The following is a 16,724-nucleotide window of genomic DNA, read 5'->3' as shown; positions in this document are numbered from 1 at the left end:
TAAAATTTCAGAGCTTAACGTGTTTATTTTTACAAAATTGTGTGTAATTGAGTTTTAGAATACACTACTTTGAGATGGCTTGTATTTTGTAGGTCTCGACAGGTTTAAGGTATATTTTGTAAGCTTAACGGAGCTTTGGAATGAAGATAGGAAGATCAGGAATGCATAAACGAACCAAGACAGAAAAATTAGTATTAGTTACGTCGACGACTCCACTTCTGGTGTCGCTGACGTCATTAGCATCGAGGGTGCTCATCTTGGGCACCGACCAAAGCATCTTCTCGTCGAGGTGGCATCGATGACTCCACCAACAGTTTCAAGTGCGAAATTTCAAGAAACAACATTTTTTACTCATCTAGCGTTTATTTTATATGTTTTGGTTTAATACTCACATTGTGTAATCTTGTGATTGAAATTATGTGAATCAATTGTTAGTATTGTTTTGAACTTGAAATTGTTAAGTTTTTCTTGCAACATTGACATTGAGAGATGATTGCTACTATGAGTTTTGATTCGTGCTAGGGTTTGTTTGTTGTCTTGATTGATAAAACATACAATCGTGTTCATTTCATATTGTGAAGGTTTTCTTGCACCAATTGCGTATGATAGATAATTTAACAAACTGAAAAAAGCATTGGTATCATAAAATAATAAAACCATTCATGTAAGATACCCCTAGATACTTGTTAATCCGAACCCGATGTGATTCTTTCTCAAATATTACAACACTACTTTTAATTATCATTTGATAATTTGTGATCATAATTGAAATCGTTAGCTTGTTTCACAAAAACAATTGGAATCACATCATTGATTCCCACTTTCAAACAACCTTTGATATAATAAGGAAAACTTTATAACCTGTCAGCGACCACAAACTCTTTGTGGTTTAACACCCTTCTTACCACTAACTATCTAGTTAAGGGTACTAAGAAACACTTTTTAACTCTATATTTGACCGGGCCTTCAATACCCGATTAATTTATTAATTTTCAGTAATATAGGTAACATATAAAAAATGCAGGGCCACTTGATTCTGACACCCAAGTGGTGGATATGCCCCTGATGTAACACCCCGTGTTTTCGAAAGTCAAAGTCAAAGTCAAGATTGAGGTCAAAGGAAGAAAAGATTGCTATTTGCGATCTGTCACTCCTTGCTCAACTCTCGTTTGACTTCTTTGACTTGTAGATAATCTATTTATTTTATTGCATTAGTTGTATTATGTGGAGTACTTGTTAAAGATCGAGGTTTAATCGATATTTATCGCATATCGCATTCGCAACCCGAATTATGCGTTCTGGATATTGTTTTACGTGTGTGTGTGCTACTTATGTGTTATTTGTGCATGATTATTTATGTTTATGTTGTGGTGATTAATCAAAACGCAATCTCAACTCTACCGCAATCGATTCGCAAACGCTAAATGCAAGTTACTTTGGATGATTGTATGTTAGGTATAGTATTTGGGATTAATGGATAATTCTATCGCATCGCAAACTCGAAACTCACTTAAACGCAACGCAAAACCCAACGCACGAAACGAAACGCCGAAACTCAAATCGTCGGAACCACTCGATTGAGTGACTACTCGATCGGATGGCCAACCCTTCCTTTTTGGGACCCTATAAATACCTTCACATGTCACATCACTTGATGTGACAGCCCCTCTGCTCGACCAGCTCGCTTCAGCCCTTCTTTCTCTCGATTTCTCACGATTCTTGTAAGTTTTCAACCTAAATCTTGTACTTCTATGATCTACACACACTCCTTCACCTTTTTCTCTTTCTAATCTTAACTTTTCACCGTGAAATCACTAGATTTGAGGTGTTCTAGGATGATGTCATCATGGGGTTCTTATGAACTTCATGTTTGGCTTCAATCCACCAAGAACAACTTAGATCTGGACGATTTCCACATAAATAAACAAAGATCGCATAGATCTGAACATATTCATGGTGAAAAGGATTGAAAGACGGTTTTCAAACTTTCTTTCAACTCTTTTACACTCAATGCACTCAAAACCGATAGAATCGGAGCTTGTTTTGATCTTCTACTCCTTCTTAGTGATGTGTTGGTTCAAGATCTGGATTCTACCGAAGAGACAACTGATTTCGGGTTAAACATGAACAACCGTCACGAACCAGTGAACGGGTCAGATCTAGGTGATTCCTGTTCGATCGGGTCACTAGGGACATGACGAGATTCTGTTGTTTAGCGCGTTATCACCCCGTCTCGATCAAAACTACAAACTTTCAAAAACAACCAAGTGTCAAGACGATCAGGTCGTTGAGACGGATAGCCGTCCGATCGGATTGCCATCCGATCGGACAACCATCCGATCGGCTTGCACCTTGGTTCCACACTTAAACTTTTTTATTCAACTTTTGAGGATCTGAACGTCGAACGGATTACCGTCCGATCGGATTGCCATCCGATCGAACTACCATCCGACCATGTGATGTTTGGGACCCCAACACTTAAATAATTTTCAACATGTTCAATGCCTTACTAGTTCTAACGGATTGCTACCCGATCGGTAGACTAAACGATCGAGTGACAACACTGCTGTGAACTTGTTCTCTGAGAATTACCTCGCCGAACGGATCGTCGCCCGATCGAACCGTCGTTCGATCGACCGACCTGAAGGGTAGAGATATTTCTCTGTTTTCAAAATGCTACAATGAAAACTTCAAAAGGCAAACCATCATACACAAACACATCCTCAGCAAACGAGGTGTCAATCCAATCGAATGGCCATCCGATCGGATTGCCATTCGATCGGATTACCAACCGACACTTATCACTTTGCACCATTTTACGCGCCGCTTATCATTTATGCTATTGTTAACTATTCAGGCTAACCTCTCAGCGCTCCCTTCAATCCAAGATAGTGTTTACTTGTTAAGACAATCTGTGAGTATACTCAATCCCTTTTTACTTTACGCACTTTTGGGTGTTACATACGTTACTTTTGCTAAACCACAATCGACACACAACACAAACACTATTTATACGCTAACCGTTATCGCATGCTACGTGTTACTCAATGAATGCTTGTATGTTATGTTAACACATTGATTGTTGCCTGACACCTTAGCAACGATAGTACTATAGTTGGGACTCAGCACTTGTCGTGGACAGGGGTTGTTAAGGGCTTTACTTCATGTGTCCCAGGGGGGATATGTGTTGCGCATTCTACAACTCGCAGTCACGTCTGTGCATATTTCTCTGTCGATAACCTACTTGCCTTCACTTTATACATGTCACATGCTGGTTATGTGTAAACTATTTCGAACTCTATTATATTTATTAAACTTGTATGCTCATTTTTACACTATTTGTATTGACCTCTATTTTAACGTATGTGACAGGTGTTTAGGATGCTACTTGCTAGGAAGCTTGCTTGCTTTTCATGGAATCCAGTTAGGGGTCTAGTTATGTCATGCTTAAATCTGATTGGTCGAGACAATATTTGTTTTTGAGACAATTATTTGTAATAACTGTTTTATTTGGATATGTTGTGGTATGGTATGGGACATGACGTTTTAATATCTGGTAATTAATAGTTATTATGGATACTCATGGACAATCTGTTTCGCTCAGTGCCAAGCCCCGATGTTTACGCCATCGGTTGGGGTGTGACAGATTGGTATCAGAGCCATAACTATAGGGAATTAGGCAAGAATCGACCTGGTCCGGGTCGATGTCTTAGAAATGACCTAGTCTATAGTTAAGTAGCAATAGTCCGACTGGTGCATGCCTTGTAGGGGTTATGTACGAGCTTACTTGCTATTCCTCGCTATTCTCGCTTACACTACACTATCACTGCACGCTACTTTCAAATGAACGAGTGATTAGGTCGAGATTAGGTGTGGAAACCGCAAACTCTCGACTAAATCGCTTGTTCAACCCGCAATTTTATTTATTAACAGGAGAATTTGCGTTGAATCAGGAGTGAAATCTGTACTTTAACGCCTATTTTATCAAAACAGGAACGAAGTTGTTAAGATAGGGGTAATAACCCGAACCTTAACGACTTGTTCCGATCTCTATGTTGGTTTTATAAAACTCTCACCAAAGTCTCGACGGACTCCAACGACTTGAAGTCACCCTATAACTGGAAGGATGCGTGCCAACCGCCCAAATTCGAGGCGAGAGCATAGTCCCGAAAGTTAAAGTGTGTACCAAAAGTCCTTGTGAATAGTCGAACCGCTTTGGGTAGTCGACATCTATCAGCCGCAGACAATCCATTCTCGATTTTTATGTGTTTCGATTCTGAGCTCGCAACTGCCGACTCTGATATTCGTCGCTTTTATGTGGATTTTATGTGTTTTATGTGATTTTATCTGTTTATGCGTCTCGATTTTTGGTAGATTATTCGCTTTTCGCTTTGATCGACACACACGACTCGCACTGCACATCTACCTCAAAACGTTAACAAATCGCTGCTACTTGTGGATGAACGCATGTTATACTACTCGCTGTGTACTCGCAAATCGCTATTCTTGAACGCGCGCGAACATTGAATGATAGGTTTCTGTATTCTTACTGCCTCTTGTGCTTCTGTGCTTATGTGCTCCTACGTGCTTATGTGCCTACATGTTTATGTGTTATGTGATTGTGTTCCTGAGCTTTAGTAGTATTAAGTGAGTGTGAGGTGAGATTCGATTATATTATGTCTAAGTCCTATGGCGATGTCTGTTGCAGACAATGTCGTCATCTGGATCCCGTCACTCGCGCGCTGCCCGCCGAAACCAGAAAGACAAACGCCTTGCTGTTCTCGTCGCTAAGTAGATAGCGATAATCATTCCCCAAATCGTTAGCGACCTGCATGAGAATGCCAGCAAGTCTTCTAAAGAGTCCAAGACTGATTTGCCAAAGCCTGTTTTTAGCTTCAAGCAGTTCAAAGCTTGCGGTACGAAAGAGTTTACCGGCGAAGATGGCCCTACGGCCTTGTTTCAATGGTTTGATTCGATTGAGGTCACCCTGCGCCAGAGTCGCTGTCCTGATAATCTCTGCATTCTGAACGCCATCGGCGTCTTCCAGTCCCGCACTTTAGATTGTTGGACGGCCGAGAGAAACAAACACGGAAATGATGTAGCTTATGGTTTGACGTGGGATGAGTTGAAGGATGTCATGATGGAAGAGTTCTGCCCTCCCCATGAGCGCAAAAAGTTGGAGGACGAATTCTGGTATATCGAGCAGAAGGATGGTGACAATGTTGCTTTAACTGCTCGCTTCAAACAACTCAGCATAATCTGTCCGGATCAAGTTAAGACTCCCGATGTGACGATCAAGAAGTATATCCGAGCTCTGCGAGATTGTGTCGCAGACTTTGTGCAAGCTGCAAAACCAGCAACAATCGAGGAAACTTATCTGCTCGCCGCTGAGATAAACGACAAGCGAGTCAAGGCTGGTGTCTTGGACAAAGCCTCGAAGAATCTGCATTAAGCTATCACCACTGCAACTGCTGAAACCGCTCCTAAATCTTCAAAGTCCTCTCGTCGCAAGAGGAAGAAAAACAGCAACTACAACAACAAGAACTGTGCTGTCACTACCGCTGCCCCACTCCAAGTTGTACCAGCTCAGCAGCAGACTCAACACCGCCAAGTCGCGGCACCCGTAACCCAAGCACTGCCGGCAAAGCGTGCTTACACTGGTCCTCACCCGGCCTGCCCGACTTGTACCTATCATCACCCGGTGGGAATCGCCTGCAGATTTTGTGAGCATTGCAACATGTACGGCCACTTCACCGCCAACTGCCGTACAGGTCCACGTCCAGCTCAAGCTACTGCTCAACAAGCTCTACTTCCCGCTCCTCAAGGCCAGCAAGCGGCTCCTGCACCAGCAATCCATGCTAGAGTTTGCTTTGCGTGTGGTGATCCCAACCACTTCGCAAACATGTGCCCAAATCGTGTTGTGAAGCATGAGCCACAACAGCAGCAGCCCCAGCAACAGCAGCAGCAACAGCAACAAGCTGCCCGCGCTTGAACTTTCAACATCAATGTGCGCCAGGCTCAGGCTGACAACAACGTGGTGAATGGTACGTTCCTTGTGAATATGGTATTTATGCTTCGTGTTTATTTCATACTGGAGCCGATAACTGTTTTGTATCGTTTGAATTCGAAAAGCTCCTAAATCGTAAGCGCGCCCATCTCCCCTCGACGTTCGATGTTGAAGTTGCCACCGGAAGAACCATCGCTGTCAATTCTGTTCTTCGTGATTGTACCCTCGAACTCAACAATCACATCTTTCCTATCGACCTTATTCCAATGCAGCTCGGTAGTTTTGACATCATAGTAGGCATGGACTTTCTTCGCGAAAACCATGCTGAAGTTGTTTTCTTCGATAAGATGATTTGATTCTCGCTTGGGAATGGTGATCAACTTTGTGTGTATGGTGAAACTCCTTCGAAAGGTCTCAAACTCATGTCATGTGTTCAAGCTAGCAAGTATCTCCGCAAGGAATACAGAGCTTCCTTGGCTAACATTGTAGTAGCGGAGAAGGAAAAGAAAGGAAAGACGGAAGTAAATGATGTCCCCGTGGTGCGTGATTCCTAATGTATTTCCAGATGATCTTCCCGGACTGCCACCAAGTCATGATATCGACTTTCGCATCGACCTTGTTCCTGGAGCCAATCTTGTTGCTAAAGCTCCTTATCGACTCGCTCCGTCCGAAATGTACGAACTCTCGAGTCAGCTCCAGGAATTGTTTGATAAAGGCTTCATTCGCCCTAGCACCTCTCCTTGGGGCGCACCATTCCTTTTCGTTAAAAAGAAGGATGGGTCGTTCCGGATGTGCATCGACTATAGGGAGTTGAACAAGCTGACGATCAAGAATCGCTATTCCCTGCCTCGAATCGATGATTTGTTTGATCAGTTACAAGGTGCTACGTGTTTCTCCAAGATTGATCTACGCTCAGGCTATCACTAGTTGCGCATTCAAGAGGAGGATATACCCAAAACCGCTTTTCGTACTCGATACGACCACTATGAGTTCGTTGTTATGCCTTTTGGTCTAACCAATGCACCCGCAGTTTTCATGGATCTGAAGAATCGCGTGTGTAAACCATTTCTTGACCGCTTCGTCATCGTGTTCATCGAAGATATCCTGATCTATTCCAGGTCGAAAACCGAACACGCGCAACATCTACGTTTGGTTCTCGAGCTACTCCAGGGGAACCAACTCTATGCCAAGTTCTCCAAATGTGAATTTTGGCTAGAGCAGGTTCAATTCCTCGGTCAAATTGTCAATAGTCAAGGTATTCACGTCGACCCTGCGAAGATCGAAGCTGTTAAGAATTGGGTTACGCCTAAGAATCCGTCTGAAGTCTGTTCTTTTCTCGGACTAACGGGCTATTATCGCCGATTTATCGAAGGATTCTCTAAAATCGTTGTGCCGCTTACCTCTCTCACACACAAAGACAAGCCTTTTGTTTGGGGAAACCAGCAAGAGAATGCGTTTCAAACCCTCAAGCATATGCTTTGCAATGCTCCCGTCCTTGCTTTACCAGATGGAAACGATGAATTTGTTGTCTATTGTAACGCCTCGAACCTTGGTCTTGGTTGTGTTCTCATGCAACGGGACAAGGTTATCGCTTACGCATCTCATCAGCTCAAGATCCACGAGAAAAACTATACAACCCACGACATCGAGCTAGGCGTAGTTGTTTTTGCATTGAAGATTTGGCGACACTACCTTTATGGTACCAAGTGTACGGTCTTCACCGACCACAGGAGCCTACAACACATCTTCAGCCAAAAAGAACTGAATATGCGTCAACGCCGATGGGTGGAACTTCTCAACGATTACGAGTGTGAGATCCGTTATCATTCGGGCAAAGCAAATGTCGTTGCCGATGCTTTAAGCCGACGAAGCTATTTGCATAGCGCTCGTAATGTTTAAGCCCAGCATCATCGCGAGACCCACATCCGCGAAACCCAATATGCTTGTTTTACCGAATGCACTCTGAAGAAGGAAAGGATTCTCAACAGTGGAGCTCAGCTAGTGAACAAGTCGAATGGGATATTCTATTATCTGGATCAAATTTGGATCCCAAAGAGGACCGATTTGCGACAGATTTTAATGGACGAAGCCCACAAATCCCAATATTCTATTCATCTCGGTGCCGATAAAATGTACTAGGACCTTCGCTACAAGTACTGGTGGCCGAGCATGAAGAAAGATATCGGTCTCTATGTTTCGAAGTGCCTGACTTGCTCGAGAGTCAAGGCCGAGCATCAAAGACCCTCTGGCTTACTCGTTCAACCCAAGATCCCTATGTGGAAATGGGAGAGTATTTCCATGGACTTCATAACAAAACTTCCGCGCACGCCATCAAGTCACGACAGCATCTGGGTTGTTGTTAACCGTTTGACTAAATCTGCTCATTTTCTGCCGATACGAGAAGACTACAAGGTAGAAAAATTAGCCCGAATCTACACTAATGAGATCATTTGTCGACATGGGACGCCTCACAACATCATATCTGACCGTGATGCTCGATTTACCTCACGTCTTTGGGAAACGTTTCAATCTGCTCTCGGTACTTCACTTAATCTAGGTACCGCTTTCCATCCTCAAATCGACGGTCAGACTGAAAGAACGATACGTACCCTTGAAGACATGCTCCGTTCGTGTGTCATAGATTTCGGTGGTAATTGGGACGCATACTTACCTTTAGTCGAATTCTCGTACAATAACAATTATCATTCCAGCATTCAAAAGGCACCATTTGAGACATTATACGGAAGGAGATGTCGATCGCCTATTGTGTGGCACGAGATCGGTGATTCGCAAATAACCGGTCCTGAGCTATTGCAAGAAACGACTGACAAAATCCTTCAAATTCGAGACACTCTGTTGAAGGCTCGGAGTCGTCAGAAAAGTTACGCCGATAGACGACGCAAGCCCCTTGAATTTGACGTTGGCGACTACGTACTCCTAAAGGTATCACCTTGGAAGGGTGTGGTCAGATTCGGCAAGAAAGGGAAACTCGCGCCTCGATATGTTAGACCATTTAAGATTCTGGAAAGGATCGGAAAAGTGGCCTACATACTCGAACTACCGGAGGAACTTAGCAACGTCCACCCGACTTTCCATGTTTCGAACCTTAGAAAGTGCCTGGCTGAGCATGATTTACACGTTCCACTTGAGGAACTTCAAGTGGACGAAACATTACACTTCGTGGAGAAGCCTGTCGAGATCATGGACCGCCAAACCAAGCAGCTCAGACGCTTGCTAATTGCGTGAAGTGTGTTATATTTTAGGTATGTATTTTAAGCCCTTTTACACTTATTAGCCAAGTTTTAAATTTATAAAACACGATATTTACTAACACTAAACACACATATGGGCAAGTGCACCCATCATGGACGTAGTATAGTGTTGGTAAGATACCGAGGTCGTCCAAGGACACAAGAGCTTTTAGTACCGGTTTATCCTCAACGTCTAATCAAACCAAAATGTTAGAAAAAGATTTTTAAACTAAGAAAAATAAAACTAACTAAAATGCTGAAAATAAAAATAAAAAATAAAAACATATAGACAAGATGAATCACTTGGATCCGACTCGTGTGTTAGTGTAACCTTTGATTATTTTCGCACTTTTGCACTTCTTTAAGAGATTATCGTAGTTATTGTAGTAGGCCCCTCTTTTGAAGGCGACGTTACCCTCAACCCAGTGGTTTGAGTCAGCAAGGATACAATCCTAAAGGGTCGGATTACTGAAAGATAATTAATTAAGTTATTAATGCATAATGTGGTAGGCCCCTCTTTTGAAGGCGACGTTACCCTCAGCTAAGTAGTCTGAGTCAGCAGGGATACAATCCTAAGTAGCTGGGTTAAAGTTTTAATAGTAGTTTAACTTATGAGGGGATCAAAGAGTTTGGACCCCCGCCATCCAACACCTTTGGGTATTGAAGGAGGTCCTACTAAATTTGACCTAGGTCCCTTGCAGGATCTCTAAACGCTGAACAATGGCAAGACTCTTACCAAACCGTTCCCATAACCCCCGACCAGGTAGCCAACATACCTCCATATAGACCGTGGAGATATGAATGGTGAAAATCTTTTATTTTATATAGACAGTAAAATAATGCCAAGACACCACGGATAAACGATAAGGAAGAATCACCTTCAACATAAGAAACTAGTAATTAAAGTCATTAATACAAAACTAATTAAAAAGTGCAAAAGATTAAAAATAAAAAGTATTACACTAAACACTTGTCTTCACCAAGTGATGTAAGAGACTTAAGCAAACATGGCCTTTGATTGTCAAGAACTCTTACGATCAATCTTGGACCCCGAGACGACTCACACAGTCTATGATGGACAATGGATGATGGTGGTGGATGATGGTGTTATGGTGGTGGTGGGTGAAGTGTGAGAGAGGTGGTGTGCCAAGGGATGAGTTGAAATGTCTCTAAGCACTCCTATTTATAGGCTGAACAGAAGCTCGGGCACGGCCCCGTGCCCGCTGGGCACGGCCCCGTGTCCATCCTTGTCTCTCTCCTCATTAATTGTAATTCGCAATTACAATAAATGGGCCTGCAGGAGTCTGACCATGCCCCCGTGTCCACTGGGCACGGCCCCGTGGTGGGCAATAGAAGCTTCTAAAGGTTTGTCTTTTCTGCTGCTTCTTGGGCACGGCCCCGTGCTCGCTGAGCACGGGGCGTGTTCAGTCTTCCGTTTTCTTGGTTTTGCTTGGGAAGATGCTGTTGAGGGGTCGGGCATTCCACTTTAGCTCCTTTTCTTGAATTTATGTTAGATTTTGCTGTCTTTTTGCTTCTTTTGTTAATTTGAGCTCATTTAATCCTGAAAATACAAAAGGAAGACAAAAACACACTTTTTCCAACATTAGTACTAAAAAAGGGTTAGTTTTATGCCACATTTGATATAATTTATATGTTGCATTTTGCGCATATCACTCGCGCATTCCCATTGTGAAGGTCCGATGGGAAGGCAAACGAGGCGCAGAGTTCACTTGGGAACTCGAAACCGACATGAAGGCGAAGTACCCGCAGTTGTTTGTTATGGCTTCGGCCTAATTTCGGGACGAAATTCCCTTAAGATGGGGAGGCTGTAACACCCCGTGTTTTCAAAAGTCAAAGTCAAAGTCAAGATTAAGTTCAAAGGAAGAAAAGATTGCTAATTGCAATCTGTCACTCCTTGCTCAACTCCTGTTTGACTTCTTTGACTTGTAGATAATCTATTTATTTTATTGCATTAGTTTATTATGTGGAGTACTTGATAAAGATCGAGGTTTAATCGATATTTATCGCATGTTTTATCTCTTTATCTCTTATCGCATCGCAATCGCATTCGCAACCCGAATTATGCGTTCTGGATATTTTTTTTACGTGTGTGTGTACTACTTATGTGTTATTTGTGCATGTTTATTTATGTTTATGTTGTGGTGATTAATGAAAACGCAATCGCAACTCTATCGCAATCGAATCGCAAACGCTAAACGCAAGTTACTTAGGATGATTGTATGTTAGATATAGTAGTTGAGATTAATGGATTATTCTATCGTATTGTAAACTCAAAACTCGCTTAAACGCATTGCAAAACCCAACGCACGAAACGAAACGCCGAGACTCAAATCGTCAGAACCACTCGATCGAGTGACTTCTCGATCGGATGGTCAACCGATCGGACAGCCATCCGATCGGTGACCCACTCGACCCACTACACTTTCCTTTTTGGGAAACCCTATAAATACCTTCACATGTCACAACACTTGATGTGACAGCCCCTCTGCTCGACCAGCTCGCTTCAGCCCTTCTTTCTCTCGATTTCTCGCGATTCTTGTAAGTTTTCAACCTAAATCTTGTACTTCTATGATCTACACGCACTCCTTCACTTTTTTCTCTTTCAAATCTTAACTTTTCACCGTGAAATCACTAGATTTGAGGTTTTCTAGGATGATGTCATCATGGGGTTCTTATGAACTTCATGTTTTGGCTTCAATCCACCAAGAACAACTTAGATCTGGATGATTTCCACATAAATAAACAAAGATCTTGCATAGATCTGAACATATTCATGGTGATAAGGATTGAAGGATGGTTTTCAAACTTTCTTTCAACTCTTTTACACTCAATGCACTCAAAACCGATAGAATAAGAGCTTGTTCTAATCTTCTACTCCTTCTTAGTGATGTGTTGGTTCAAGATCTGGATTCTATCGAAGAGACAATCGATTCTGGGTTAAACATGAACAAACGTCACGAACCAGTGAACAGGTCGGATCTGGGTGATTCCTGTTCGATCGGGTCACTAGGGACATGATGAGATTCTGTTGTTTAGCGCGTTATCACCTCGTCTCGATCAAAACTCTAAACTTTCAAAACAACCAAGTGTCAAGACGATCAAGTCGTTGGGACGGATAGCCGTCCGATCGGGTTACCATCTGATCGGATTGCCATCCGGTCGGACGGCCATCCGATCGGCTTGCACCTTGGTCCAACACTTCAAATTTTTGATTCAACTTTTGAGGATCTGAACGTCGAACGGATTACCGCCCGATCGGATTGCCATCCGATCGAACTACCATCCGACCATGTGATGTTTGGGACCTCAACACTTAAACAATTTTCAACATGTTCAATGCCTTAATAGTTCTAATGGATTGCCACCCGATCGGTAGACCAACCGATCGAGTGACAACACTGCTGTGAACTTGTTCTCTGAGAATTACCCCGCCGAACGGATCGTCAACCGATCGAACCGTCGTTCGATCGACCGACCTGAAGGGTAGAGATACTTCTTTGTTTTCAAAATGCTACAACGAAAACTTCAAAAGGCAAACCATCATACACAAACACATCCTCACCAAACGAGGTGTCAATCCGATCGAATGGCCATCCAATCGGATGATCATCCGAACGGATTGACGTCCGATCGACTGGCCATCCGATCGGATTGCCATCCGATCGGATAACCAACCGACACTTATCACTTTGCACGATTTTACGCGCCGCTTATTGTTTATGCTATCGTTAACTGTTCAGGCTAACCTCTCAGCACTCCCTTCGGTAAGACCCCGAAATTTAAAAAATTAAAATCAGGATAATAAAACGCTAAATAAACAAAAACAAACTAACTAGGAATTTATAACCCAGTTAGTTAAGAAGTCTTGAAGTGACTAATATTGAGGTTGAAATACCTAAACTATAAGTTAAACAAAAGTTGAGGGGCCAAATTAATAAAAACTGAAACTTAAATGTTCAAATAAGAAAAATAGCCCACCAAACACACACATGCGTGTGCTGGGATCGATCAGAAGAGGAGGGCGACTAGGGGTTTCTTTCAAACCCTAAAATCCTCACAAAATTCACAAATTGAAGCCTCTAATCCGCTCTAAATCAAGTTTCAAACATGAATTTGTGATCACCTCGTTGCAGGGATCAAAAGGTATGCAAAATTTTGGTATTTTGTTGCATCTTAAATTCTAGGTTAAATGTGAAAAACGAAAATTCAACTTGATTACTTGATGCATGGGTGAAATTAGAAGTAACATGATGTTTAGGGATAAAACCCTAGAAGAATTCTTGTTAAAATTTAGCTTGATGATTCTAGAGATTTAATCACCATTGTAGGTGATTATTGATTTTGTAAAGACTAGATAAACACTAAGATTATGAATACTATCCTAGAGAAAACTAAATTCATGTGTTAAATTCAGTATTGTTAATGTTGAAATTTAGTGCAAATCGCCTAATCGAAGTAAATGTAGGTGAAAATAACATGTGAAGAACCTAGTAATGATTATGTAAGAATTTGACCCGCTAGGTGTTTGTTGAAACGCTTAAGTGAGGAATAAGATGTTTAGAATCGAACAAAAACGCAGATTTGAATATCATAATGAATTGTCCATTATTAATTATGAAAGAGTTCTAAATTGATGATGAATGGAACTCTTTAGGTAAAGCATCCGGATCGTCAAGTGGACAAGCCGGAAGTGATACACATTTGAAGGGCACATTTTGAAGGTACGCGACCTATTGTTTCGCTACATTACGTTAATTGTTAGTCTTAATTTGTTATATTGATGATTGGTAAACAAGTGAAACCATTAAGTCACGAAAGTGACAAAGTGCCTTAAACAAGTAAGATGGGTCAAAACATGAGTTAGAATTCGAGTTTGGATGTATCTAGCAATGGAGACACCCATTCGGCACCCAAACGGGTCAAAACAAGTTGTGTTACAAACATAGAAATATATAATCACCACTTGTGATTGGTTATATAGTCAAGTGTAGGTCGTGTAACGGACACACATTTCCGTTGTAAAAGCATGAGTTCTTGTAGAAGGAGTATAGTGCGGAACATTTGTTTGCCAATTGATTCCGAAAAGCATGATTAAATCCTTAGGATTAAGCATGATAGTTATGACATGAGCGCTCTCGGGAGGGAAGCGAAAGTCATAATTGGTAAACATGGAAACGGGTGATATGGTTTGGAATTAAAGGTGTCAACAATGCAAGTTAGGGAACTTGTAACAAATGGGTTAAATAAACAAGAGATGAAATAAAAGCCAACTGCTGTTGAAATGATATTTTTATGCAAAACGTGTTGATAAACGCGTCCGTAATTAAATTACGGTCACGTAGGAAAAAGAATCGGCTAAAACGAACGCCCGAGTCAAAAGTTATGTCGATTTAAAGTTTGGAACTTGGAAAAATAGTGCTGGGTCAAATTAGCAGCTCAACACAACATTCTGTCGAAAATCGTTGCTGGCGCGACGCCACGGCCTCCCACACGCGACGCCAACACCCAGAACCGAGATTTTCTTGTTTTTTTTGATACTTTGGGTATGGAACTTGTTGATACTTGGTGTTTAAAGTGTCAAACTAATAATTTTAAATGGTTTTGATCGTAGGTGAATATGGAACCAAATCCGGATGGTGATCAAGCTATTATCAAGAACCGAACACACTAAACGAAGTTTCCGCACTTGATCTATTTTGTCTTAGCATTATGTAGATACTTGAACTATGTTTCAAACGTTATCTAGTAGACACTTGAAGTTATGTTTTGTATGTTTAATGGATATTTTCCTTTTAACTGAAATTTCAGAATCAAATATGGTCTTTTAATCAAGAAAGTTTTTGTAAACTTGATATTTTAGTATCAATTCCTTGTTTTGTATCATTAATCTTGTTACATTAAGTTGGGTCTTACAAGTTGGTAATCAGAGCTAAGGGTTGTCAATAAAGTGTGTTCGGTTCAAGCTTGATCAAGCATCCGGTAAGAGTTGATTGTTTTAGGTAGATTTAGAGAATATAAAAAAATGAAACATGAACTAATATGCACGAAAAGAGTGTGTAAGCTCACTCAAACACGGGAAATGCATGAAACAAGAACGGTTGAATCAAGTTATGAACTTGATTAAACCAAAACAAGTAAACCATATGTTATAAATGAAATGTTTAACGGTTGATGTAAACATTTCAGTATTAAAGATGGCGGATGGAGGTAATGATGATGCGGTGCCAAGAGTCACCGAACAAATGAGGGAAGTGATTGCCGAGGAGGTTGGAAAGGCAATCGAAAATAGTTTGTCTGGTTTTACTGATAAGATTCAAAACACGGTTCTGTCGATAGTAGACGAGAGAATCAAGAAACTGGAAGATAATGCTAATTTAGCAAAAGAAAAATCCAGAGGACGAAAGCCTTGTTCATACAAGGAATTCATGGCGTGCAAGCCGCTAGTATATAATGGGGAGGTTGACCCAATAGTATGCCAACGGTGGCTCAGCGATATCGAGGCGGTATTCGAGAGGACCCATTGTGATAAAGATGACTACGTAGCCTATGGTACAGGTCAATTAAGGGGTCAAGCGAAAGACTGGTGGGATAACAAAAAGAAAAAGATTGGAAGCGAAGCGGCTAAGGCCATGACATGGGAGGAGTTTAAGACAATGTTTCTTAAACATCATAGTCCCAAGGCAGTCATTAATAAAGTCAAGGAAGAGTTCATGCAACTTAGGCACAAGAGCGAGACCATAGACAAGATTACGGCAACGTTTATGGATAAGATGAAGTTTTGCAATGAATTGTGACGAATGAAGAACAGAAGATATACTACTACTATAACATGTTGAGCGCCGAGTATAGGGAGTTTATGACTCCTTCGAAATACGAGACCCTTACCGAGATCATAAATGTTGCTCGGGAACTGGAGATCGAAATGAAAAAGCAGGTTAAACGGGGCGAACGAAGGGCACATGATGTTAATCCAAGCCCTAGCAAAAAAGCGCGACTAAACAAAATAGTGAAGAAATCGGATGCAAAAGGCGGTTCGCCAAGTTGCAAAATCTGCGGAAAGGGTCATAAGGGCGAGTATCGCTTCAAGGATAAGCCTTGTCCCATATGTCGGAAGACGGGACATATGGCTACATCATGCCCGGAGAAAGTGACGGTTTGCTACAATTGTTATCGACCGGGTCACAAAAAGTCGGAATGCCCGGAGCTGGTTGGAAAGAAAGATGGGCAAGACATGAAAGGTGAAGCCCCAAAAGCAAAGGCAAGATCTTTCCAATTGACTGCCGCAGAAGCAAAAATTGAACCCGAGGTGGTTTCAGGTATATTTACTGTAAACTCCATCCCTGCACGTGTATTATTTGATACGAGTACGAATAAATCCTTTATTTCGTATGGGTTTATTCGACATCCTTCATTTGTTCTAACAAAATTACCTATGCCTTTAGAAG

Source organism: Helianthus annuus, chromosome 5 (assembly GCF_002127325.2).
Source record: "Helianthus annuus cultivar XRQ/B chromosome 5, HanXRQr2.0-SUNRISE, whole genome shotgun sequence".
Taxonomy (NCBI): domain Eukaryota; kingdom Viridiplantae; phylum Streptophyta; class Magnoliopsida; order Asterales; family Asteraceae; genus Helianthus; species Helianthus annuus.
The sequence above is the reverse complement of the archived record's forward strand: the minus strand, read 5'-3'. Positions refer to the sequence as shown.